The sequence below is a fragment of the Electrophorus electricus genome, chromosome 4, assembly GCF_041902795.1.
Source record: "Electrophorus electricus isolate QZ-2024a chromosome 4, ASM4190279v1, whole genome shotgun sequence".
Classification (NCBI taxonomy): Eukaryota; Metazoa; Chordata; class Actinopteri; order Gymnotiformes; family Gymnotidae; genus Electrophorus; species Electrophorus electricus.
The window spans coordinates 26,736,743-26,762,850 of record NC_137500.1 but is presented as its reverse complement, the minus strand read 5'-3'; the positions used below and the strand labels follow the sequence as shown (position 1 = coordinate 26,762,850).

Sequence of the window (26,108 nt, the reverse complement as noted above, 5' to 3'; positions counted from 1 at the left end):
AGCTCCACGTTACACTAAGCATGGAGGTTATACTTCGCATATAAACTCACCAACTGCGTATGGGCTTGGAGGGGATATAATCACATTAACCTCACCAGGAGCCACATGAAAACAAAGGCTTTTCACAGGATCATGGAATTATCACTCGCTCTTACACGCGAAGGACCTTCTGAACTTCACGCGTCCTTTGGCTGGTGTACTCACAACCCTACCATCCCCCAACCCCTCGCCTTACACACACACACACACACACACACACACACACACACACACACACACACACACACACACACACACACAACCATGTGTGCATAGTTTCCAGGTGAAATGGAGGGGAAGGGGCTGTCAAACAGAACTTCATCCACAGGTTCTGATGAAGGACAGGCTTAAATTAACATCAAAGAATTGTTGGACTCAACTCCGTCCTCCCCAACCCAAACCTGGGAGAAGAACACTGGCCGAACACCAGGGCCGCTGCTGTGACACTGTGCATTACGTGTCTTGGGTTTTGATATATTGTGTGGGGAATAGACATGTTTCTTCATACATTAAAAAAGGAGCAGAAAAGCTGGGCAGTGGGAGCCTAGCGGTGGAGGGGCGGTGTGAACTCTCTGGCTGAACAGCTGCACTGGGACAGCGGCCTAGGCTCTCTGCACAGGTCACAACGCTAAGATGGGCCTGGGGCGAACTAGTGCGACAGGTCCCAAAGTGCTAGCGCTTGCCGCTCCACGCCGTCCCTCCCCCGCGCAAACCACTGCATGCAGCAGAATAAATACTGACATGAGTGCTGGGGGCCCTGGCTGTGTTGCTGCAATTCATCAAGGTCAAATGGCAACCCGAGATCTTCCACTGCGGCCGGTCTCCAGCGAGCCTCGGGCACTGCGGCCGAAATTAGCAGCGGTATCGAGCTGCCGGCCGCTAACGCTCACGAGGACGGCGACAAAAGCCAGTCACGAGGCGGGCGAGGCGAGGCCCCGTGAGTGACACGCTCGTCAGCTTGGCGTGAAGTGAACGGACCGCTATTCTTAGCCGGGGCCGTCTCGGACACGCCAGGGAATGCGCACGTTGACTGTGCGGAATGTTTAAATCCCAGGCCAGATAAACGGACAAGGTGCCGGCCTGATCCAGCTTGCAGGAAACATGCTAGGTGTCTGGAGAATTCTTATTGGTCTATTAACTTAGCTTTTCACTTTGGCTGGTATTAATAGTTTAAGCACGGGGCATAGCCTAGACAAACATGTTTCTAAAACAAACCGCAAATGAAACTGAAGATATATACACTTAAATATCTGGCATAAAAAGCCTTTTGTGTAATTCACGCCAATAACTAGTGAAGGCACACATCTGAAAGTCTGGCGTTCCTGGTCACTGTTATTTTAAGAAACTCTGGAGGAGAAGCCGTTTGAGGCCTGAACTGACAGAAAAACGAACAGGACTCGTGAACAAGTCAATCAGGGCGGGTGGAGGCGGCCACGTAAACAGGCCGTCTGATGCCAGCGTGCCGTTAGCAGGATGTGGCAAAGGCCCCTCTCTGGAGCGCTCAGAGACGGGGGAGCTCAAAGCTGCCGCCCATCAATGGCCGTCAGTGTGATGTTCCTCCACCTGGCTCTGCTGCGGACATCAAAGGGCTCTCTAAACACACACGCGCCCCCGCACGCCGAGGAACGCAAACACACGCTGTCGGCACACAGGCGCCTCTGTGAGCGAAAACACAGGGCAGCTCACAGGGAGCGGGGAAAGTGGCGTGCCGACAGTCCTTACGCCGCCTCAATTACACCTCACAGAATGTCAATTAGGGTCCAACACACAGCCCTCCTCTGTCTGGACGGCGAGGGGCGACAAAACGCTCTGTGTGTGTTTCGTTTGGGCAGAAGGTACCAGAAGTCCCTGCTCACCAGGACACGGCAGCGCCCCTTCCAACCGTCTCCAGCGTTAACCATGTTAGCATGGTGATGCGTGAGCGTGGAGTGTCTGGGAGCAGCCCCACGCCATCACCCTCGTCAGCGTTCCCTTCGGACCTTCGCCCACGCATCCATGGGCCGCTCATGAGTCGTTTGGCGCACGTGGCAGAGACGACGCCTACGGGCGACAGACGCTGTGCTGGTGACATAAGCAGCACTTTGCATTAGGCTGACGACACCATCACACACGTTCAGGGCCCTAGGTGTAAGGCCCCGCACTAGCAGAACATGGGGCAGTTTTATTGTTTGAGGGTCAGCTGGCTGGGGTGCTGCGTTGGGGTGTCAGAGGTCAAAGGTCTCAGCTGCAGGACGTGTCCGCCCGAGCTCTGCCAAGCCATTTTGAGTGCGCGGGAAGACCAGAATGAGTCCTGCTCACCCCTCAGCAGACAGACAGACAGGTGTGACTCCCTGCACACAGACCGAGGCACACACCGTACAACAGAGCGTGTAATCTCGTGAAAGATATATGGACAACATCAATCATCTCCTGCCCAAAACATATTACTGTGTCTTACTGATGATATCCAACACATGGAGTCAGAAATGCATATGGCCTAATATCGAAACAGGCCACACACACACACACACACACACACACACACACACACACACACACACACACACACACACACACACACACACACACACACACACACACACACACACACACACACGTCCTGCACTGAACCACTGCTGGACATGATGAATGCAGTTCTGGGATGGACTGATGGCACAAGTCACCCCAACATGACTCCTGCAGCTTAACTCTCCTCAGCCTACACACACCCTGACTACACCTCCTGCTACACACACCCTGACTACACCTCCTGCTACACACACCCTGACTACACCTCCTGCTACACACACCCTGACTACACCTCCTGCTACACACACCCTGACTACACCTCCTCCTACACACACCCTGACTGCACAGGTATACTGCACATAGAAAGATGAACAGAATTAGTGTATTAGAGTATAGCATCTGGAGACTGGTTTGAAAAGCCCAGAATTGAAGGTGATCAGAATGCAGATTACCGCAAGGCAAAAAAATGTTTTAAAAATAAAAACGTTGTGTCTCAGGACCAAGTGAAAGTGAATATAATCCCACCAGGAGACTGCAATGTTCTCTGGACCGAGGGAGCCTTTTGCATAGCTGTCTGCAGCCAGATGTGCTGTTCACGCAGACTGCCAGCATTCATCGTACGTGGATGCCTGAGTGTGTCGAGGTAGGCCGCGTTTTCAGTGAGCGGAGGGATGTAGCTGGGACTCACGGGGCCCCGGCCCTGGCCCCCGGCCCCACCATGCTTTGACTCTTCTGTCGTACTCTGTGGTTCCTTTCGCTTATTCTTCTGAACCTGTTAAAAACAGTAACTGCTACAGCTGGAAGAGAAACTACTACGGAGGGCCAAAGTTATCAGCGCCGCACACTGGCACCGAGTTCTGGCTTGGTGAGACTCTGGCAGACTGATGCGGTGACCGACCTCTAATATCCACTAATTTCTCTCTACAGGAAATTAAAGCAGGATCTTCATTACGACTTTCCATTGGCTGCGATCAATGAATGCCAAACTCGTGCTGCAAGCGTCTCGGAGTTGCTAAGCTCATCAGGCGCTCTGCACTCGACAATTTCCCACACTGTCCCCAGTAGCCTGTAATATCTAGTGTTTGGGATACCTGGACAAACAAAACACGTGTAATTAATTACATTAATTTCTCTCACAATAAAGTCCAACCTAGAGAAGTTCATGCTGACGCTGTATGGGATGGGCGACCATACTGCGTTTTAAGACCCCTGTGCTGCGTAGGTAAGAGTGTAAAAATAAGACCCCCCCCCTCCACCCCCCATTTGATGTGCATCAGTTCTCTCTGGAATATTTTCTTACAAAAATAAAGAAGATAATGAGCCCGTTTGACGTCATTAGGAGATACATAAGTACCTAAAAGAATGGAAATAATTGATCCCTTAACCAGTGAGACAATGTAAATGAGAGTGTGTTTGTGTGTGTGTGTGGGGGAGAGCCCAGAGGTTTCCCCTGCTTAGAGAGAGAGAGAGCTAGAATGCACAGTTCTCAGAAATTCATTCACAGAGACATACTCTGTGAAAATGGAGAAATTAGCAATTTAATTGTGTTTAATTCTTTTTGTGCACTACAGACATTGTGTTCCATGTCCAGACTCTTTCCTCCTAAAATAAGACGATAACTCTCCTCGCCTGCATATGGCGCAGTGCTGGAGTTCGTCAGATAATTTTTAAAAAGGCCGGGGGTATAAAACATGAACAGTGAGCAAAAAAAAAAAATAAAATAAAAAAAATCTTTTTGCAGTTCATTTTCAAGAACAACAGACCATTCAAATCTGGAATTCCCTGTGCACTTCCTGTTGAGCAATTTGTGAACACACAGTTCAGACCACAAGCCACATCCGTGCCGCGTGGCCACGGGCTCGTCCTGGTTTTGGGTTAAATGACAACACGCTCCAAACAACAATAACCCAATCAGAACTCATTATATCGGTGACAAGGGGAAGACACGTTCTTGCCTCCGCTGTCATTACGCTCACATCTCCAGGGAGGCAGCGAAGGTTAATTTATTCAAATCTCCCAACCACTCATTTCTACTCCATTAAATAAAACTAATGAATCTTTGGTTAGGGTCTAATCAGCTTTAAGCTGTCCAAGTTTCTGGATCTCCCCAGAAAACACTGCAGCGGCACCATATGACACGGAGCAGCCCTGGAAAAGGTTACTGCAATTCCAACAGATAGGCATACATGTGTATTTGTGCACGCGTGGTGAAAGCCAATTAAGAATAGAGAGAGAGAGAGAGAGAGAGAGAGAGAGAGAGAGAGAGAGAGAGCGCAGAGAGAGAGACCGAGGGAGATGAGAGCAAGAAAAGAGACACTTTAAGAGAGGTCAGTGAAAAGGAGACATAAAGCTGTTTGCAGTAGGACTGTCCTTGACTTTTTCAGTTAATATATAGGGTTACACAGTGGCTTGAGTGGCCGTATATAAAGGCAGAACAAAAGAGAAATGTTTTTAGAATTTAAGGACTTGAACCACTACCAGTGTTGTTTTTTGTCTACTGGTTCCCCCACCACAAAAATACAGAAATAAATGACCACCTAGATAAAAAAGTAAATAAAATACAAAAAACCCTCAAAAGGTCAATAATATTCCAATTTCTACAGCCAATTAAAAACTGAAAACTTCTCCAATGTCTATGATTACTTACACACACACACACACACACACACACACACACCTGTTTGTGTGAGTGTGTGCGATACATGACTACGCAGTCCCAGTACCCGCCCACGGAGCCCAGCGTGTTCGGAGTGGTGATACTGGCGTCACGTCCGTCCTGCACGACTGTGTGTTAACGGTGTAAGGCAAGGGCTCTCCACAATACCACACCTGACTGCACTAATTACAGCCTTTCCTTGGTTAAACACAGACAGGGCTGGATAATGTGGCCTAGTGTGATGGGGTAGGAGGGGATCCTGAATGTATGTATGTATGTATGTATGTATGTGTGTGTGTGTGTGTGTGTGTGTACAGTATGAACTGCAATCAGGAACCTAATGGTTCTTCTGTTTGGTGCCACAATGCACAGTGGAAGCCTGGAGGTGAGTCTTTTCAAACAATAATTAACATCAAGTCCAAACAATTTACGATGTAAAGGACTGATTGCTGCAGGATGCTATAACATCTATTTGTTATAACATTTATTTCCACTCACTTTCTGAAGTAAAAGAAAAATGCGCAACACAGTTGTGGTGCCCCCAAGGAACAGTCCACCGCTACCGCCCCAAACGAACAGCCCACTGCCCCGAATGAACAGCCCACAGTTAGTGCCCTGAACGAACAGTCTACTGTCCCGAACGAACAGTCCACTGTTAGTGCCCCGAACGAAAAGCCCACTGTTCATTATTAGCTTTTTCATGGTTTTGGCACACACCACACATGACATTCATCACAAATTCTAATGGGGGAAAACAACATCTAACTATTCCAGCAGTCAATTAGGAAACCTGACGTAGTGATGTGCCACAAACACATCATGTGCCTGATGTTCCTGATGCCAATACCTGGATCCTGAGATGAGGTTTATTACTGTGTGTGGAAGCGAGAGGGACAGAGTTCCTAAAGGCCATGCCATCCCCTCCACGCTGGGGGAGCGGCACTATCCGATACGTCCACAGGACAGGCAGGGGGATTTAATTATAGGACAATCATGCACTCAAATGCGGAAAACTGCATCCCAGAGAAGGAAAATTATTTTCATATAAATATTAGACAAAATCGCAGGCTAAATTTGTATGTCTAAATTTAAAGTTTCATAGTCATTATACACAGACACACAGGAAATGGCTGGAAAAAATCCCCAGTGAACAGACTGTGTGCACGCACTCCATCCGTTTCTGGATGCAGATATTAGCACCTGTGAGAACAGAAGCTGCTCGCATGCACACATGCACACGATACGTTAACGGCCACACCAGTCCTGCATTCCTCGCTTGCGCATTTCTCTTCAACCCTCACGTTAGCGTGAAGGGTTTAGTGGAAGAGCGCTAGTGTGAAGGGTTTAGTGGAAGAGCTATCCTGTAAACATGTACAGTAGAAGGTCAAATTAGAGCAGAAAACCTCCACCCCACTTTGTGAGTTTGCCCAACCACATCCTCGCCTGTGAGTGCAGTGTAAACATCAGTGAGTGCAGGGCGCGGTGTGACCGGCCTCAGCCAAGCCGCCAATCACTTCAGCAGTGAACATTACAAATCCAGCACCCTCAACCACACCCGTGTTGATTTTACCAACAATAACAAAACATCGGTGTAATGGAAAAACACGCAGGCAGAAAGGGGACTAAACGCAGGTGGGAATCTTTCTCTTGGTTTCAAAAATAAAACAGGCCAAGGAGTTCTGTCAAAGGAACAGTTACAGAATACAGGTTTGTTTTCCAAGGTAGCAGAGATATCCAACACACACACAAAACAAAGAGCGCTGAAGAAAAGTTCCAACCACATCTGAGTAAGATGGAGGCTACTCTGACTCACGTTCCAGCAGAGAGGAGAGAGGCCCAACTGTACCTTTGTACAGACACTTCTGGAAATAAACAAAACTTCACCAGCCCTCAAGGAAACAAGCCATTGCATTAGAAGGATTAAAAATAAATCCCCATTTCCCATGTACTGCCTACATTTTAGCGCTGTCAAAACTGGCCAAAAATGATATTTGATTCCTCTAAAAAAATACATAGGTTCAAAACCACTTGAATGTATTTATTTCACATTATATCCATAATAGCACAAACCACAAGTGAGACACTTGAATATATATTTCAACATAAACATGTCTTTTAACTTTTAATATCTAGCTATTTAGTCTACACTTTTCTATTTTTGTTTAAATAAATTCAAGACCCAATTCTAAAAAATGTGACAACACAAATGTTTAACCCTGAGGGACAAGTTGCAATAAAGTGCTATTAAAAAGGCAAAAACTTGCCACTAGAACTCCCATTATTGGCTCTAAAACATCACTGACACTAGAACTAAATGAAAAACGCTAGCTAGTTAGCCTAAGAAATGCTAGAGGACACCAGGGCACAGTTTGCTCACAATTTTGTTTGTCTACTCATCAAAATTGCACTGAATTGCACCTCATGGCTGTTGTTGAATTATTTGCTCTTTCAGCCCGACCCAAGTTTCAGCTAGTTGTGCGATTCAACGCGGCGAACGAAGTGCAAGTACTCGTGAGGCAGACAGCCACAGCAGTGCTGCTTTTACACCCACGATCGGATAGTATTGTTCACAATCGAATCTCTTAACATTTTCATTATAATCAAATACAGAATATTCACTGACAACTGTACTACATTTTAACTGAAAACCCTACGTAGGTGACATGGACCTCTGTCTTTTTTTTAAACATTAGAGCAGCCTTGAAAACGTAGCAGTTGACTGAAGTCAGAACGGTGCTGTCCAGAAGCTGCCCTCAGCCTGAGCACAGCTCCGTCTGTGGTCCAAGCCCTCGGTGCGCAGTCACTCTGGATGTCTGCACAGTCAGGGCGAACTTCTTCTCTCTTCCACTCTCCCAGGCTTTCGGCTGAAGACGGTGTCACAGACACACTGGGACAGTAACACAAGGTCACGTGGCTGCGTCGTCTTTGCTTTGCGGACAGCTTCCTGTTCCAGGCTGGTCGGCCCTCTCTGGGCCACGCGTGAGGCAGGGCTGACAGGAGGAAAAGAAGTCAGATCGAATGACTCCGATTCACACCCCCCCCCCCAATAGTTTCACTTGAAGAGTTCTGTGTGGGCAAAGTCTTGCAGCAGGTGCCCACAGCCCTTTTCAGACACAGTAGGGTCACTCGCGCCGTCAAAGCTGAAGGGACGGGGCCGATTCGCCTGCTCATGGTTTACAATTTAGCACAAGTCTGAAATGAAACAGAGCTAACAGTTCAGAACAACATGACAATAAAGAGACCAGGTGAACTGGAGCAAAAACAACAGGAACACACCCAGTGAAAATGACTGCATCCATGACTGCTCTGACAGACATTTAAAGTCATTTACGCCTGTTTATGTGCCCGGCTTGTGCGCTAACACAGAGGTCTTATCGTGGTGTTTTACGGCATGGGTTCAAGAACGTTGTGAAACAAGCCAAGCCAAGACAAAACCCTGAGCAATTCCAATTCCAAATCCACAAAAAAACTAATTTAGGGAAGAAGGCCTTCTCTTTTTCTCGAGCTACAGCAAAAGCGCCCAAATAACGTGAATCAAGGAGAACAGCGCCGTGTAATGCAGAGAACCCAGAGCTTGGGATGGGTGAGGTCATCTGGGGAGCACAGAACTGTGGCTTTTGGATTCCTCAAAAAAATAAAGAAAGGAATCCAAACGGACATTTGCATATCCTGGTGGTGCCGGCAAGCTGGAGTGAAATCGTGTGCGTCTCTGTGTCTGTAAATAAGCTGAGATAGCTCCAGCAAACCACCACATTCTCCCATAGGCTCATCCATGCTTAGAGACAGCTCGCCACACTGTTACCAATCTGCTAACATAAACAGGGATTTCTTTCCGAGCCTAAAAGAGTGCGTATGATGTTCCAAGGGATTCTGTTTCTCGCTTGTCCTTCCTTTATATCTCTTCTACATTTCATTTGCAAATATGAATTTAACTTCCATTTTTACATATATACCCAACATAAACCAACACGGTTATAGAAAACTGAGGCCTGCTTTAAAATCTAAAAGTGTGGGTCATCAAAAACTTCTTTCTTCCTAATTCCAACAGAAGGGCTAATAATAAACATTAAGTCTCCCAGAAACAATTTACCAATTTTATAGACCTTTCTGTGCAACCAAAAGCTAATTAAAGCCCTCAGTATGTCCCTATATACTGGTTTATCATTTCAGCCCCGTACTATCTATAAAACTGCTTAGTGTCACATATGAAACATATTTGCATGCTAACATTAAAGAAGCAAATACAAAGCACGACATGCTAACCTCACATGGTTCAGAGAGCGTATTTTACACTTTCTGGCTGCTGGCCCTGCCCGGTCTTTCATTTCCAGCTAATTCCGAACGCAGGCACCGGTGTCCTTACCAGGAAAAGAAAGTCAGGCCATATAACCCCATTGTTATTCAATTTACATTGGCTTCCTGGTAAGTTGCACATTGACTGCAAAGTCTTGCTTATGGCGTCTCAAGGCCGTAATGGCCTGTCTCTTGAAAGATTACAGACCACGCTGATGAGGCAGTCTTCCAGCTAATCCATACCACTGCCTGCCGCTCAGTGGAAGAGCTTTCTTATATGGGGCTTGTCTATTCCCAAACTACTGTCAAGAGAATATTAGGAAAACTAGCTCTATATTGGGTTGGAATTTAAAGTCAAAACCTGTTAAGGCTTCCCTGTACTTAGATTATTTGTTCTTTAATTGTACTTAAAAATGACATCATTTGTACCAATGATTTCTTTATATAAATAAATATTCTATTCCATTTTTCTTCTTATTCTCCTTATTGTTATTATTATCATTATTGATTAAAGTAAATGGATTTTAAAAATTTTAAAGTAAAAAAACTGTTCCACACATCCACACTTTTCCAAACCAAATGAAAAGTAGCTGTCAAATTCTATAGTTAACTGCAGAATTAACAAAATGGAGCTCATCACCAATATAACATCATGAATTAATGACTACAAAAATCCCTAAAAGACTCACAACAACCATTATTCATTATGTCTTAGTAGGACCAAATGTTTTTAAAAAATAATATAACTACAAGGAATTATAATTAATTGGATAAAAGTTAAAATGCAAAATTAAAATGCAAAAAAATGTACAGCTCTGTTCCACACCAGCCAATAACTACTGATTACAGAGTCATGGGCAAATGTTGAACAGAGAAGTCGTTATTATGTAATCACATCCTTGGGGAGAAGGAAAAATGTTCCCAAAATGTCTCCAAATCCTCTTACATGCCTTTGTCTCTTCACAGCTGGGCTGAGGTCTTCTCTAGCCCTCCATTAGACGAAAGTAGGGAATTAATCCTCGTTAAATTACAGCAAATCTGCCCACACAGTTCACGTTCCCACCAGCAGACCATCGAGAGCTCCCTCTGTACACATGCAAACATTGTCCATTTGCAATAAACGAATATTTGCTTCCACACACTTATCACACAAGCAGGCATCCTAGAGGCAGCCCCTGATAAGTTCCTGGTCACAAACGACTTTTCTACACTCTGTGAACGATGTCATTTCCTGTCAAAATATTCAAGCCACCTGAGACAGAGAGATCAGGAATCATGACATCTCAGAATTACTGCGGCGAAGGATGCTTACTAATGCTTTGAAATATCACAACATTAGAGCAGGACGTGGGTGTTAATGACAGCGCTCGTGTACGCTACGACCACCTAGAAGCGAGTTTTCTCTGTATGGCACCGTTTTCCTCGCTAAGCCAAGAGCTTTGCAGATGTTCCTGGGATTTGACCTGAGGCTGCACCTGCTAAAGGCATTCCCGCATCCTGCGCCATTCCAGCAAAGCAGGGATCAGCTGCACAGGCTAGCTGGGATATACATGTAATGAAGAATGCATAAAATTGATTATCCCAATCTTACTTTACCAAATGAATGCTTAGTAATGAAGGATGAAATATGTAAGCAAGAACTGACATGAATAAAATACCAGTATGAGCCATCTGGCCACCACATCCGCAGTGTCAGGAACAAGTTAAAAAGGTTATATTAGTGACTGATAAATGTTGGAACGTTTTTTTTCCCCTATGAAGTCCAGATATGCAGACTAATTTTAAGTGATTATGTACATCTGTTTATGGACGGTTCCAAATATTTGCATGGCAAAGAGGCTCACGTTGGAACTATTTAATGGGTGTCGCTCTCAAGCCCAATTCTCCCATGCTGGTTTGATATAGAAAATATGGAATGAAGTTCTGTACATGACATTAGTCAAGTGTGTAGATCCTTTCCTTATTTTATCATGTCACCTGTTGGTGAGCTCTTTAACCAGAGTGCTACCTTCACATTTATGGCATTTGGCAGACGCTGATATCCAAAGTGATCTACGGCTTTATCAAAATAACAGCACACATTCTCCCTGGGAACTGAACCCAAGACCTTGGTGTTGCCGTCACGTGAGCTACATGTGTTTTTTTCCCCACTGTGTAAGGCTACCGTGTTGTTTAACATGTATCGGACAGATGTCATTCCCTGGCTGCACGACCCTTTAAACACACTGAAATCCCACTGGGGTGTTTCCGCTGGCTCTGAGATAACGGCAATAAATATCAATTTCACAGTAACAAATCGCGTCCCCTTCATTCCTACGTTTAATGTCTGCTGCATTTATCATAAAAACTGAATATGTTGTTGCCCTAATGAACCTCAACACTTAAGCAGCTAAAATGGAGCCAGCGTTGCAGCGTACCAAGCTTATGTTTTAAACCTGTCAGATATCAGCTTGGGTACATCAGAAAAAAAGTCACTTCCTGTTAAACAGAAGCACATAAATGCCACGTCTGTATTTAACAGCCACACAACAGGGGGCTGCAACTGCTGACACTTTTATTTGGAGTTTTAGTTGAAGGTCAAGAGGAGACGCAAATGACACGTTTTTGGCACAATCGCTGCCGCGCTTTCACAGCCACGATGTCATTTACACCTGTGACGTAGACGGCTGTCTCCCGTAAAACGTCACTAAGCGGCGTGAGGAATAAAACAACCGGAGCATTAACATACGGGGTCCGATTCACGAGTTCCACCGGTGCGCTTTGGGCGTGTGTTATGGCCATTATAAAACACGACTACAGTCCTCCTTAGTGACAGACGCCTTATGAGGCAGCGAGATACTGTTGCGTGGAGATTTATGGCTAGATGGAAGCGCGTGTGTGAGGGAGGAGAGGAAGATCCCGGTTTCTTTTTAATTGATTTCTCCGGCACTGGTGCCGGGCCTTAGGGACAGGGTCCACGGGCATGCACTACGTCAAAGTCACAAAAAACACCGACCTATTTAGGGCACAGAGGCAACGACTTCAAGACCTTATTACATAGCATGGCGTTACTAAATCGGTTGCGGTATTGTTATATATTTTGGTGTAATAACATTACAGGTAATTATTAAAAACTGCGTGACTGTGGAATAGTGGGCCTGAGTGAATAACGGGGTCCTGAGAATAAGGTAACCAGCAGGAGGAGGGCGCAGTATGGGAATGAATGTAAAACCAAGACAATGCCACCATCTCCATCCCACAAACCCAAACAAAGCTTTGGACACGACAGGCATTTCGTGAACCTGTAAGGACAGAAGAAGGCTTGCAAAACAATGCAATTTTGGGAAATGTTATTTGAGCACTAATTTGAGATTACACTGTATTATACATCAGCCAAGTTTCAGCCCAGAGCAATCTTCACAAGTTTAAGAAGCAGTTCAAAGCACAGTGTCCTTATTTGAAGTGGATTACTCAAGTTGAAGGTAAGGGCATCAGACAAGAGTCTGCCTGGGGCAGATCTGTGACAAAGGGCAGAACGATGGCAGCTGGCGTCAAGTCTCATTTTAATCATGACAACGAGACGCAAAGTAAAATAACTAACAGTGACAAAAAACTCGTCAAACTTGGGAGAATGCACAAAGGCCTGTCGAGTTGCATTTGCAAAGCTCCCCTCGTGTCAGCATATCAGCGAGTGCTTGTGGGTCAGGACAACCGCGGTGGTCAGGCACCAGCTGCAGAACACGTCCTGAGCTCTTAGGGTGGTCACTTTGAGTCTCCCCCAATCACAGACGGGGTCAAGTAGCGTTTCCAAGGCAACGCTGCCTGCTGTGAGGTTTAAAGTTACAAGTGGCCAGCTTTTCGCAGTCTGGCCTGTAGTGTGGGTTTGTCAGCCATCAGTCATGTGAGAAGCCGTGCTAAAAACAAAAGACGTCAACGTATGCCATTTTCCCCACGCAAAGAAATAAAACTTTGAATGTAGTAGAACATGAAATAAAAACAAAAACAACAACAAAACACCATTAGTTCTCCTCCCACCAATATAAGACTGGCCCTCCCTAATACAAACACAGGCTGGCCAGGCATACGACGGAATTACCGTCCAGCGCCGACACTCTGAGCTACTACTCCTGGCTGAACCAAACTGCTGCTGTCTTTTCTTTCCCATTTAGGCGGTGCGTTTTAAGCTCCCCTCTCTCAGAGACGAGTAAACCCTTTCCCCAATCTGGCTTCTCTGCTGTGCACTAATGAGAGGCTGGCTTTGTGCCTGTATGTGACAAATCTTCAAAACACCTTTGTGAGTTTACCCAGGGGACCTTTTAACAGCACACTGCTCAGAACGGTTTAGGTGCCCAACACATCGCTCAAATCTCAGTGTGTCCTGCACCCACAGGCAAAAACGGCCCCCTTTCTAACATCAATGGTAATGCAAATTTATCTGCGTAGTGACACTCTGTAGGTTTGTGTGGAGCCTTATGAACGCATCTGCAGACAGCTGGAGAACACACTGCTGTTTTCTAAATTAAAGGTGCATGAAAATTATTTCCATCACTCCTGTATTCCAACATCAAACATGCCGAGTCAGTGGATTATTACATAAATTTGATGAGCCACCATCTCCAATACAAACTCCAGGGAAGTATGCCTAATTTAATTCAATGTCATGTAAACAAAAAACTATTTAAACCCCTACAACTCCAGATAATTAGGCTACTGTACACACAGCAATGCTGGTTTATTTCTTTTTTTTTTTGGCTAAAGATGAAATTGCAGGAGAAGGTTGAAACAAAGACCTGATTAGAAAATTTCTGACACATTTCAAATGTTTGTTTGTCCCTAAATCACTCAGACAAATGTCACTGACAGGCTCGCTGGCAAGAATCTTAGTGTGTAGTAGCTACAGGGACATTGGTTACACCAGCTGAATTCAATCCATTAACATGACAACCGCAGGTTCCCCTGTTACCTTGCCGACCTCACCGTTAATTATGCGGTCCTACGAGGAGATTAAGACAGGGGGAGGGAGGAGAAGAAGAAAAAAAAAGAAGAAGAAGAAAAATTGGCCAAGAGAACATAACCCAGCGAGAGTCGACTGTGTGCCTCCCCAACTTAATCAGGCATGGAGAGTAAACAGAGTGAGAACAGTAATGTGAGGGGAGTGTGCTAGAAGCCCCTCTCCGCTGCTGACCGAGCTGGGCTCCCCGTCACCCCCATCGGTCTCTGTCAGCAGCAGGGAACCCCGCCGGAGGCAGTGGAGGACTGAGGGGAGGGGGGTCCGTCTGCGTGCGGGCTGGTGACATTGATGGGAGCAGGGTCCGCCGCTCTACCCTAGTGAAGGCAGGCGCTCCATGGGGACAAAAGCCGCCGTCTGAGTGCAAGGGAGGACGTGCCGATCGAAGGAGCGCCGTACTCCCACCCACAGACCTCAGCCCACTGGGCCGCAGGTCGTTAGCGTGCATCCAGGGTGCTACATGTATACGTGGAGGTTGGTTCAGCACTATTTGCGGTCTTAAACAAAGCAATGCAAACCTGCCGACAGCTTCACATGGGGAAAAGGTGTGAATTTCCCTTTAAAAGGGGAAAAAAGTGAAAGGAACAAAAAACCCAGCAAATGTTAAGCAGTATGACAGGAGGAAAACTCTCCCTGTAAGAGCTCAGAGCAGAACTGGGGGGAAAAACAACCACGAAATCAACGCAGTTCAGACCCTCCACTTAGCTTGTGATTCCATGAACAGCCTCTCTGTTTGAGGAACGGTATTCAGTTTAACATTAGAGTAAAGACAGATATCCCAACAAAACCTCCCGGCGTCACTGATGTGAGGGGCCACTCTTACACAGCTCCCCACAGCTCTGCAGGGGTCATCTCCAAACCCAGATCACACACATTTCCTGGGAGGAGAGTGTTCATGACCTATGTATTTATGACCTATTTATGCTATTACCGACAGGAATTCATTTTTCCTAAATGTGGTAGGGTCGAGCTGAAAATGGAAGTGGCTGCTGACAGGTTTGTCATATTTAATAACACTCTTGTGAGTGATGAAAGTAAAACTTAATGTTTTGCCTGAACTTGTAATTGATAAACAAGGAATTGGAGAGAGACTAAGGCGTGAGTAGGCCAAGGTGAAGTGCAGCTTTATAACCACACAAGGTCCAACTTTTTAGCTAACAGTTTGTCTGGTGGACGTCTCAAGGTAGCGGCAACGTGGAAAACCAATTTAATCAAAACGTTTTTTCTGTTTCCATTAGAAACGTTTTTTTTGCTTCAGAGAGTTAAAGGTCGTATGTCCTAATTACATCTTCCTTGTTTATTGTTAACTGCTCCCCCAGAGTTTTAGTGTTAACTGCTCCCTCAGTGTTAAACTGGACAGATTCAGGCAGCTCAGGCTACAACAGGAAACCAAGCAGGCCACGTACGGGACATCCACACTAATGACACTCTGGAGACATCACCTGCCACGATCCCACAAAACCTTTTTAGCCAAATAACAACCTTAATTTCACCCTGAAGTCCTGCCATTTTAGCTGCTTCAATTATACATTTTCTCATTAAAGCGGCAACATGGTTTATTTACAGTAACAGTTAAGCTCTTTAAGTCCATAATTGCCATGTCCATTACTGGCAAACTGCCTTTTAATAATCTGGGTACCACCGATGATTGTGACGCCAAGCTAATGAGAGTGAACTTCATTGTGTGTTCTTAACGTGAGCTGTGATCTGCACTGTGATGGGATAATGATAAAGGGAGGTGACCTCTCATTGATGGTGTCACTGCTTTAATATGCAGGCTGGTTAAAACTGTTCCTTTGAAGAACTGGGACTACATCCTGTGCACCAGAAAGCACAGAAAAAAATAAAACCCCAAACGTTAAGATCCTGCGTGTGACGTTTCTATAGGTAATCATTAATCAATAAATCAATAAATCAGACATGTCCTCAGTCTGACACTTCTGCATTTGGGAATTCTACCTTTGGTTTTAGTTGGTCTTCCCTGCCAGACTGTATAACGTTCCAGCCTGAACAGAAGTATGTGTTCTCAGTACAGCACGGCACAGCGACTATTCCAGCATGAAGTCTCTCAACCCTATGAAGCAACTTCAGTGATTTTGCATGTTAGTTTTACGCTGGACTGTGATTGATGAGTGTTTGCCATCTGTAACATTTTGCACCAGTCATCTGTGAACTGAAAAAAGTATGAAAAATTAAATCTGTGCTTGATTCTAGAGTTTTCCCCACTCAGGTCATAAATCATGACCAAAATAAGTGGAAACAAATGCTTCAAAATAATAATAATCAAGTTGCGTTGAGAGACATTGTCAGGGCACTGCTTTCATCAGCATGCTCTTCTCTGCAGTCCGGGGGTGAAGGATGGGCCCACTGGCCTCCCGGTGATACCAGGCCAGACATCGGGCAGTATAAGCCGCCGCCATTCGTCAAGAAACAGTTGCTCAGCAGTTTAACACTTCACGTATAAATCACTCCGGTAAAACCAACAGGCAAAACATGTGGAGTTGTGAAGGATTAAGCATGCGATCTGCCGAATCCATCTCGCTACACAGCTGCAAGTGACATTACACTGAAACAAAATTATTTTATTATGGTAAAGATTTGTTAGAAGGCAACGGTCCTGTCAAAACTAGAAGTCTTTTGTCTTGATCGTTTCAAGGGTAAAGATGCATCGAAACAACGGGGCATGAAGGCCTTCAGAGCGGGATGGCTCTGACCAATCTGCGCCAGTCATGGATCAATAGTCATTTTTACTGTTTTACTGCCATACTTGCAGCGAGGAAGAGAAAATCCAGAGAAAATGCCAGTCGTTCGTTACAGCACCGCACACGAGCACTGCTGGGCCGAGTGATTGCATTAATGTGAGATAGAGGGTCAGAGCCCACGAACTCCAGTTAGAGCTGGTCCAACATAAACAGTAATAACGGTTACAACCGTCTGTGGTTGGAACAGCCCATAATCACATTAAAATAAACTTCATTCCAGTATGGCAGAAAGGTACCTTAACCTTTCACCCTCGCATAGAGTACACATAGACGCTGTAATTATCCGAGCAGAAAGAGAAACAAATAAAAACAAACAAACAAAAAAACCTCCACATCTGCAGAGCTACTGGAGAAAAAGAACTCTCAGGTCAAAGCGGTCACGCCCTCTAAACGTTTAATCACAGAAGTGGGCAGAGGGTGTGGGGCGCCTCGCGGGGGCGACGTGTTCCAGACCCCGCTCCACAGACAAGACGAACAGTCCGTGTCTGCTCGGGGGCCACCTGGAACCGGGCCCGGGTCCGTCCGACCTGTCGCCGGTGCGCCGCCGGACACGCTGGCGCTCCGGGAGCAGGAGAGCAGCTTTCGGGGAGCATATGGAAGCTTGGCAGGATTCGAGCAAAGCAGACTGTCGGAAGCGCCCGGCTTACCTGCGGAAAACAATTAATCCTCCCCTTCTCCCGCTTTCCCACGGAAGATAGCAGGAATGGAGGGAAAGGGAGGGAGGCACACGTGCTTCTCTCATGCCTCGTTCTCCACCATGAAGTCTTCATGCTGGTGTTAGCACACTACTACCAAAAACAAGTATACGGAGGTAAACAAGGCACGATGCAAGCTGTCTATACCCCAGACGCTTAGTGACGATATCCGTTCGACATCTGTTGTACTGTACAATGAGTTAAAAAAACAACAACTCAATTTTGCTCAAGTGAAATAAGGGCCCTCACTGCTTTGCTTTCCCCTGCATATTACTACTGCCTGTTGAAAAAATTACTGCACATCAGAGATTAGATGGAAACAGAGAAGGACATGGTTGTGGCAGTCTAAGAAACAAACTGTCGTAAGCGAATTGGCTTCCAATAGCGCCTGAATAATCTTGACCTACTCAACTGGAAGCACTGATGGCCGGAGTGCCCAGGTAGAAATAAGACATAATGGACTTTCACTCGCAGCAGGCAATTTCGGGTCAGCAGACTGTCATTTCCATCAGAACTGATTGGTGCTATTGTGGAGTACAGGCACGTCATGTCGAATTCCTGTCGTACTTGCCCCACACGGGCCTTGAGGGGCGAGAGCCAAGAGTGCAGTGCCCGCTGTCAGCGAGCGCCCACAGCGTCACGACAGCCACGTCAGCCTCCAAGCAAGCCCTGAGACACGGAGCTGTAAAGCCGTGTACCTCTATAAACCTGCACACATTTGCTGATTTGTGGATCCAATTACTTCTGCTCTGTAATGGCCATGTTCTGCGGCGTCAGATTCGGTCAGCTGCTGTCAGCGTCCGTCCCGAGGTGACCTCACCTCGGGCCCACGGGTTGCACTTCGACCTCCGTGAGGAGGAGGTAGTGACCACGTGTTAAAAAGGTCTTATGCTTGAGGAAACAGTCACACGGCTACACCAGAGAGGGGTGATCATTTGCACCTGCAGGTGATTCAGTGCAGCGGCTCTCGCTGTTGGAGCCCGGATGTTTCCCGGACTCCCCTGTCGACACCAGCGGGCGGGCGCGGGCCATCAGGGGGCCGGTTGACAGGCTGCTGACAGGTGGAGTATCTCGGAGGCCCGCTGCCATGGAACCTTCCTTCTCCGAGCAAGGCGAGAGGAGAAGCCCACTGCGGCCGCTGCCCGTCCCGACACCTGGCGCGCCGTCCTGAAAAAACCCACCGCTCGAGCCCGAGGCTGTGGAGGCACCGCGCCACGTGACCATGTCCCGCGGGGACAGGACGCGTTCCAGCCCGACGCCTGGGCTAAGCTTGATGGAGGACTGCGTGAGATTGGGGTGACTGGGCTTCAGTGCTGTGCAGGCAGCTGGGAGTGTCTTTAGATGAAGTGTTAGAGACACGTGCCTTAACGGAAGTACAATGAGCACGCATCTTCCACGTTTAGCAGTCCCAGAAACCCTCCATGACATGGGAAAGACGTCTGTCTACAGCAAAGGGAACAGAATGGCATCTTGAGATTAGACCAAACCACTCTGATACATTAGCTTTGCTCTGCGTAAAGGATTTGAGAGTATCATTATGGTACTTTGGCCCAGACACAGTGGGCAGCACTGACCATAATTTGACCATAATTTCCTGTTAAAAAAAAGAAAGAAAAGAAAATTGTCTCAGCTACCACTGAGACTATGTAAAACCCATCAGACTAAAATTTAAGAGGTACAAAAAAGAGAAACAGACATGTTATAATAACCTAGATCGCGGAAATCAAGTCAGATAAACCACTGGCATGATCCGACAGACTACTGTACAGAAATGGCACTGAGCCAGAACGAAAACAACACCAGCTCAAGTGATCACCACTGCAGAGTCGTCGTCATCGAGACCCACACGTGCAGCTGGTCCTTATGGCATTATATAGCAGGGAAACGCAGCCGTCCTCACGAGACTGAAGACCGGTAAATTAAAGTTAGATAAACTCTACAACAAGCAGAGCTAAAAGGTTATGTGAGATTGTACTGCGATGCCAAGCTGACCTCTCTCACGTGTCCAGGTGATTTACTGGGCCGTCTTCCTAGCACGCATTCCCCTAGTTTAAAAAAACAGGCGTAACAGTAAAGTGCGTTGTAAAAAGGAGTCTTTTAAAGCACAAAACCAACGTGCAGGGCCTAGCTGGGAAGACAAGAAACATTGACAGAAATACATTTAAAGTCTGGAGCCCAGGGAAAGCTTTTAACGGTCCTGTTTAAACTTAGCTTGTGGCTAGCGGGTGTTGGCCTCTGAAAGGCGGTAAACACAGACATAGTCCTCCCTTTGACGTCCCCTGACCTCAAATCACACACTGGGCTTTTTCATTCCTCTTCCAGAGTCCACATTTGTGGTGATTTTCGAATCAGTTTCGGCCAGGTGGTGCGTCTATGGTGCGTGTGTTTATGCGACGTTTACAGAAATGGAGAATTACAAGGTCTCTCCCTCAACGCTCATGGATGTGGATGGAATTTTACCGGTCAGTGAGTGCACAGGAAGACTCACGTATATTGTACAACCTCCACAGGCAACGTACTGTATGGGGCTTGAGGTGAGCACAGTGACCTCTGGGAAAGGTCAGGTTAGAGCTGGCTTCAGTCCGGCTGAGAGGAAGGTCGTTTCCTGAGTGAGGACCTCAGTTGGCAACATGGTTACTCAAGTCGCCCTTAAAAAAATAAATAAAAATAAATAAATAAATAAATAAATAAAAATAAAAGCAATTTCACCTCAGATTTATAATGGCATGGGGAAAAACAGGCAGACTGTGTAATCTCACCCAATATCAGAGGTGAGACAGCAGGCGCCTGGTCGCACCCTCCCCACGGCCCTGGCGGGTGGCTGCGTGGTGGGGAGATGCAGCGCACCCGTCTCCTGGGTGATCCATCACACGGCACGTGCCGTGATGCTCTCAATTGTTTTTCCTGACACAGCTGGAAAGCGGGAGAGGCTGGGTGGGTGGAGGGGGAAAAGGCCACGGTGACACCACCACCACCACCACCACCACCACCATCTCGGGCTCGTTTTGTCTGTGGCGACGGCTCTGACGCTCCTGTGGCTGACGGTTGGGAAAGTCGTCCTCCGCTTTCTTGCTAAACCGCACTGGAGCACATCAGGCGCATTCTTAACCCTCTGATTTAGGCCTCACGGTACATGTGTATCTACAGCGGCAAATGAATCGTTTGCCTTAATACCGTACTCCAGCCAGGAGTGTATTCATCAGAGACTCACGGCACTGTAGCATATGACTCACCCTCCATGACTACGACCTTCACTGTGGAAGCCTAAGGAAGAGCGTACTAACTAATCACTGAATGGGCCACTGTGTCCTAGTGTTGTCATATTCTTATACACAGCAACACACACGGTACCATTATGACTACACCGCTACTATAATCTACAGTAACCCATCAGACTGGCTGAAAATAGAAAGAAAGGTCGGATGCTTTTATCATACTGAGAACAGGATTGTCTATGCACTGGTCTTAAATTAGACATGCCATTCTTACTGCAAGAGATGGTAGGCAATGCTAAAGAGGCCTGATATAACTTATTCTCTCCTAGCAAGCGAGACAGTCCCAGAGTGCCTCAGCTCACGCACTCTGACTGCTCTCAACCGCCCCAGCCATTGCTACAGAGAACCGTACGCTAGACGCAAAAGATCACATCGTGACCGCTGCCAAAGATAAGCCCACACGGTTACATTTGACATGTACAGCACATATGGTTTCGCGTATCGTATATGGTAGAGCAGACTGTGGATGTTCGTTTCGTGTGTTGAGCGTCTGACAATACTGTGGTCTGTCTGTATTGAGCGCCTGCTGTCTGAAGGATCACAGTGAGGAGAAGATCGCACTGCGTCTGAACTTGTACTGGTTACCCATGACAGGTAAACGCTGAAAGGCAGGCCTGGATCCCAGCGCAGACACAGGAGCTGTCATTAGGTCTGCAGTTCACTCTCTGCCATTAGACTCTCTGGCCCCAGATAATGAGGCGCGTTCGGACGGAAGGACCACAAGCGAAGGGCTTCCTGTCTATGTCCTCACTTCCAGTTCAGGGAGTTTCTGTCCAAAAAGGGCGCCGTCAAGGAGACGTGAGCCAGAGAGGTGTGCGTCCTTCTTTCAGCCAAAGGCGTCCCCTGATAAAGTGACAGGCCACTCAGAGAGCTTTATCACACTGGCTCGCTGTTCGGATCCCAGCGCGAGCTGTCAACAAGACGGGGCCAGAAAGCACAAGCACCAGAGACTGAACTTACTTTAGAAATACAAACACGCATGCACGCAGAAAACACTCCCACATCGCACTCCCGCCGGCACACACACACACAAACACACACACACACACACACACACACACACACACACACACTCCCCCAATAACACAGACAAAAACACACAAAACACAGCACACCCAATATCAAACACACACATTCCAGTCCCCACTTTCTTACACACGCAGCCACCCCCATGCCACACACACACACACACACACACACACACACACACACACACACAAACAAACTACCACTTCTGGCTGAAATATGAAGGGAAGTCATGAGAGTTCAGAAACGCACACCAAAGCAATACAAATAACATCGCTTAAAAAACACAAAAGGGTCAAGCAAGGAGGTGAAGACTGAACGGCATTCTCACGCGGGCTCAACGCAGCAGACAGAAGAGCTTCACCATGGCTCAGCTTACGGCACACGAGGCCGACGACGTCAACAACGACTCCTATCAAAACTTTAAAACAATCCTCGCATGCTTTTCTGATTTAAGCTGGAATGTCGTGAGCAAGCAAACTTCCCCATCCATGTGACGCGCAAGCCCGCGTGCACACAGGGTTCTCACGGTCCACCCAGCGGTCCTGGGGTTTGGCCCGCATCCCTGCCGAACTGCTCCACGGTACGAGGTCCCTTGATTCCGGGTCAGGCTCAATTCCAGCGGATGTGTTTGTTCTCACATTTACATCTAGCATTTCCTCTGGAAGCTCGGACGGAGAAAGAGGGTAAATATTTATAATTGCAAGAGAGGGGGTGGAAGAAAGAAAGAAAGAAAGAAAGAAAGAAAGAAAGAAAGAAAGAAAGAAAGAAAGAAAGAAAGAAAGAAAGAAAGAAAGAAAGAAAGAAAGAAAGAAAGAAAGAAAGAAAGAAAGAAAGAAAGAAAGAAAGAAAGAAAGAAAGAAAGAAAGAAAGAAAGAAAGAAAGAAAGAATAAGGCTAGTGCTAAGAAGATCTAAGCAGCAGGACACAGCACTGCAGCTCCTTCTGCTTCACTATCCATTATCAGACGCAGGAGCTCCCCACGTTGGCTAGAACGCCTCTCAATTAGCACAGATGTGGGAGACGTACTGGTGACCAGTGCGACCAGTGCACAGACTCCAGCGCAGCCAAACTGCAACAGCTGGAGGGAAATGAGACACACCCAGCCACGGCCAACATGCCGCGCAGTGTGCACCTAACGGGAGAGGTGTACACAGACAGACAGACAGACAGACAGACAGACAGACACACAGACACACAGACACACAGACACACACACACACACACACACCCGAAACCATGATCATCTTAGGTTCAATATTGTGTGACTCATCTTTGAAAGAAGCGGGCAAATGGTTCATAATGACACCATACGCCAGTAAGCAAGCTTCCTCCTTACAATGACCGTCCAAACTGTCATAACGACAGGAGTACGGCCTCCTGTCACACCGAAAGCTTTCTTTAAAAATGTTTCTCGGAGCATACGTTGAAGCGCATGGCTAAGGAAAACAGTTTAAACCAATGAATATCTTGACCTTGAAGGCTAGACTTTCCAGCTCCACGGAAGATTTATTTATTTTTTTAAATGTTTTTAATCTCAACTTTTTTTTTCAGTCTTAAAGGAACCATTTTCACTGAAATTACCACAGTCCCAAAACTCTAAAGAAAAACAGTTCATCGCAGGAAGTATAAGGCACCTAGAGAGGAAGTGGGCAAGTTTAAGCCAAATGTCTGGGAAAGGGAATGGAAGAAACACCTGAGGATACCAGCGTATAAAATCTTCCCAGGAGAACATAGCAAGTTTTGAACAGACATTCAGATATCAATCAGACCACACTGACTGACGGACAGCGGATATTTTTCAGTGACAGTTTTAGATCTTGCCCCATACATCTAATACATCGGGTTGAAAATACTTGCAAATAATGGTCGCACTACCTGCAAATTAGAGGTATAACCAAATGTGAGCTCAAGATTCAACTTGAGTTTTTTTATTTAAAAAAACACTACGTTAAAAGTATTGACTCTACAGAGATCTAATTTAATTCTACAGACTGGCTGAGTAGACTGACTACACAGGCTTACAAAAAGAAATACTTCAGGATGCAAAGTAGCATGTCTGTGTATAAATTGTTTGTTTGTTTTTTTGGATTTTCTAAAAGTGCAACTGTGCTGTAGACGATACAAATCTCTGTACTTCCATATATAAATCCTTAAGACACCTGAACAAACTGAGTAGAACACCGATGGCCCAATTAAACACTTTTGTACATGTTTTTTTTCTCCTCAACGCTGCACTGAAACGATTCCACCCTCACTGAGGTGTGAGGAGAACCTAATACTGGGCTCATTTTGCACCTAATTAACAAAAGCAACCTGTGGATTTATGGATGTACCAGTGCAACACCCATCCTACACTTTATAATACACCAAAATATGCTGTAAACCCTCCTGACCTGAATGCTACCTACACAGTTCAGGGGAGGTGTATCTCTGAGGAGAACACGTTCAGATCATGGAGACCCACACTCCACACTCCAAAACCCGTTCCTACATCGATGTTTTCCTAAGCACCTTTTTTGGGGTCCTTTCTTTAAAAAAATGCATTTTTTTTCTTCCTTTCTCCTCTTTTCCCAGTCCTTTTCTCTCCAGGTCACTTTGGCTGGAACACTCCATGAAAGCACAGTGGCTTTCCATTATGTGCAATTTAAAAAGCCCCCCCGCCCCCCTGTCCACCATCAGCAAACTGTGTGCAGGAGAGTCATGAGTAAAATCTCAATTCAGAGGTCCCCCCCCCCCCCACCAGCTCTTTCTTTCCTTTCTCATCTCATTTGAGAAGAATCCTCCCCCCCCACCAAAAAAAATGCAACTGTGCTGACAGCTCCGGCTGGAAAAAAGCTTTCATTCAGGATCCCGCATTCTTTCCTGCCTCATTCATGAGCGTTCATCCCTCATTCTTGATTTTGTGTCCTCTGTTGGGAGTCGTCTCAGACACCCCGCCCTCCCCCAGAGCTCCCAGAACTCCTTGCAAATCCAGTGCCAGGTTATGCGCCTATATCTTCCTCCCCCTTGTTCAGAAGTGCCATTTATATTAGACAGATCATATACTAGGCTGCTTCTCCAAGAGGAAGAGGCCAGTGGAGTGAGTAGACTTTAATATGGGAATAGTGAAGCTTTAATCTGGGAACAGGTTTATGACCGTAATAGGGAAAATAGATATTCTCCCTCCTACCACACACACACACACACACACACACACACACACACACACACACACACACACGCGTGCGCGCAAGTCAGGCAACAGATCCAACTGATCGATTCAGACAGATGTTCTGATTTATTTATTTTTTTAACGCTTCTTGTCTTCACCACAGGAGAGGAAACCAAGGCGAACAGAGAGCAGTGCCAGTGGCCCTGCGCGTTATCCTGCCTCACGCCCACATCTGAGAGGAGGTGAAAAAACACGGGCCTTTGACAAATGTCTCATAAACAGTCTGTTGTGTGGCGTTTGTAGGAAGAACTAACCTCCACAGCCCACAGCAAGATTTACAACACAGCTCCATCTGCTAAACGAACCATCACAGCAAAGCCGCACTCTGTTGATGACTGGAGCACATTGTTTTCCGAGGTTTTTTTTTTTCCATAATGAGAAGCTGCATGAACTCAGAGGCACGCTGTAGCCTCCTGCGTCAAATCCAGTAGTCAACAGCTGTATGTGCTACCAACTACCAGACAGCTTGGCACACTGAGATCTAACTGCATCCAGTGATTATGCAACACAGTACATAAAATGTCAAAAATAATAGGTTTTGTTTACAAAAGTGCAAAACACGCGTGATCGGATTAGGTATGATCATATTCCTTATGCAGATTTTTTTTAAAGAAACTTTCTTTAATGCCACCCTCTGTTAGTTTTAAAGAATGA

General features: G+C 46.3%; 1 protein-coding gene across 6 annotated transcripts in view; it reads right to left on the bottom strand.

The window, feature by feature from the left end:
- enox2 (ecto-NOX disulfide-thiol exchanger 2) overlaps positions 1-26,108 on the bottom strand; it is a 154,994-nt gene that overhangs the window by 89,508 nt on the left and 39,378 nt on the right. Inside the window, exon 2 of one of the 6 annotated variants that reach the window (XM_081712989.1) lies at positions 20,429-20,588. The exons of the other annotated variants lie outside the window; for them this stretch is intronic. The gene's annotated coding sequence lies outside the window, so the exon portion shown is untranslated. The remainder of the gene's footprint in view (positions 1-20,428; positions 20,589-26,108) is intronic. 6 annotated transcript variants of the gene reach the window in all.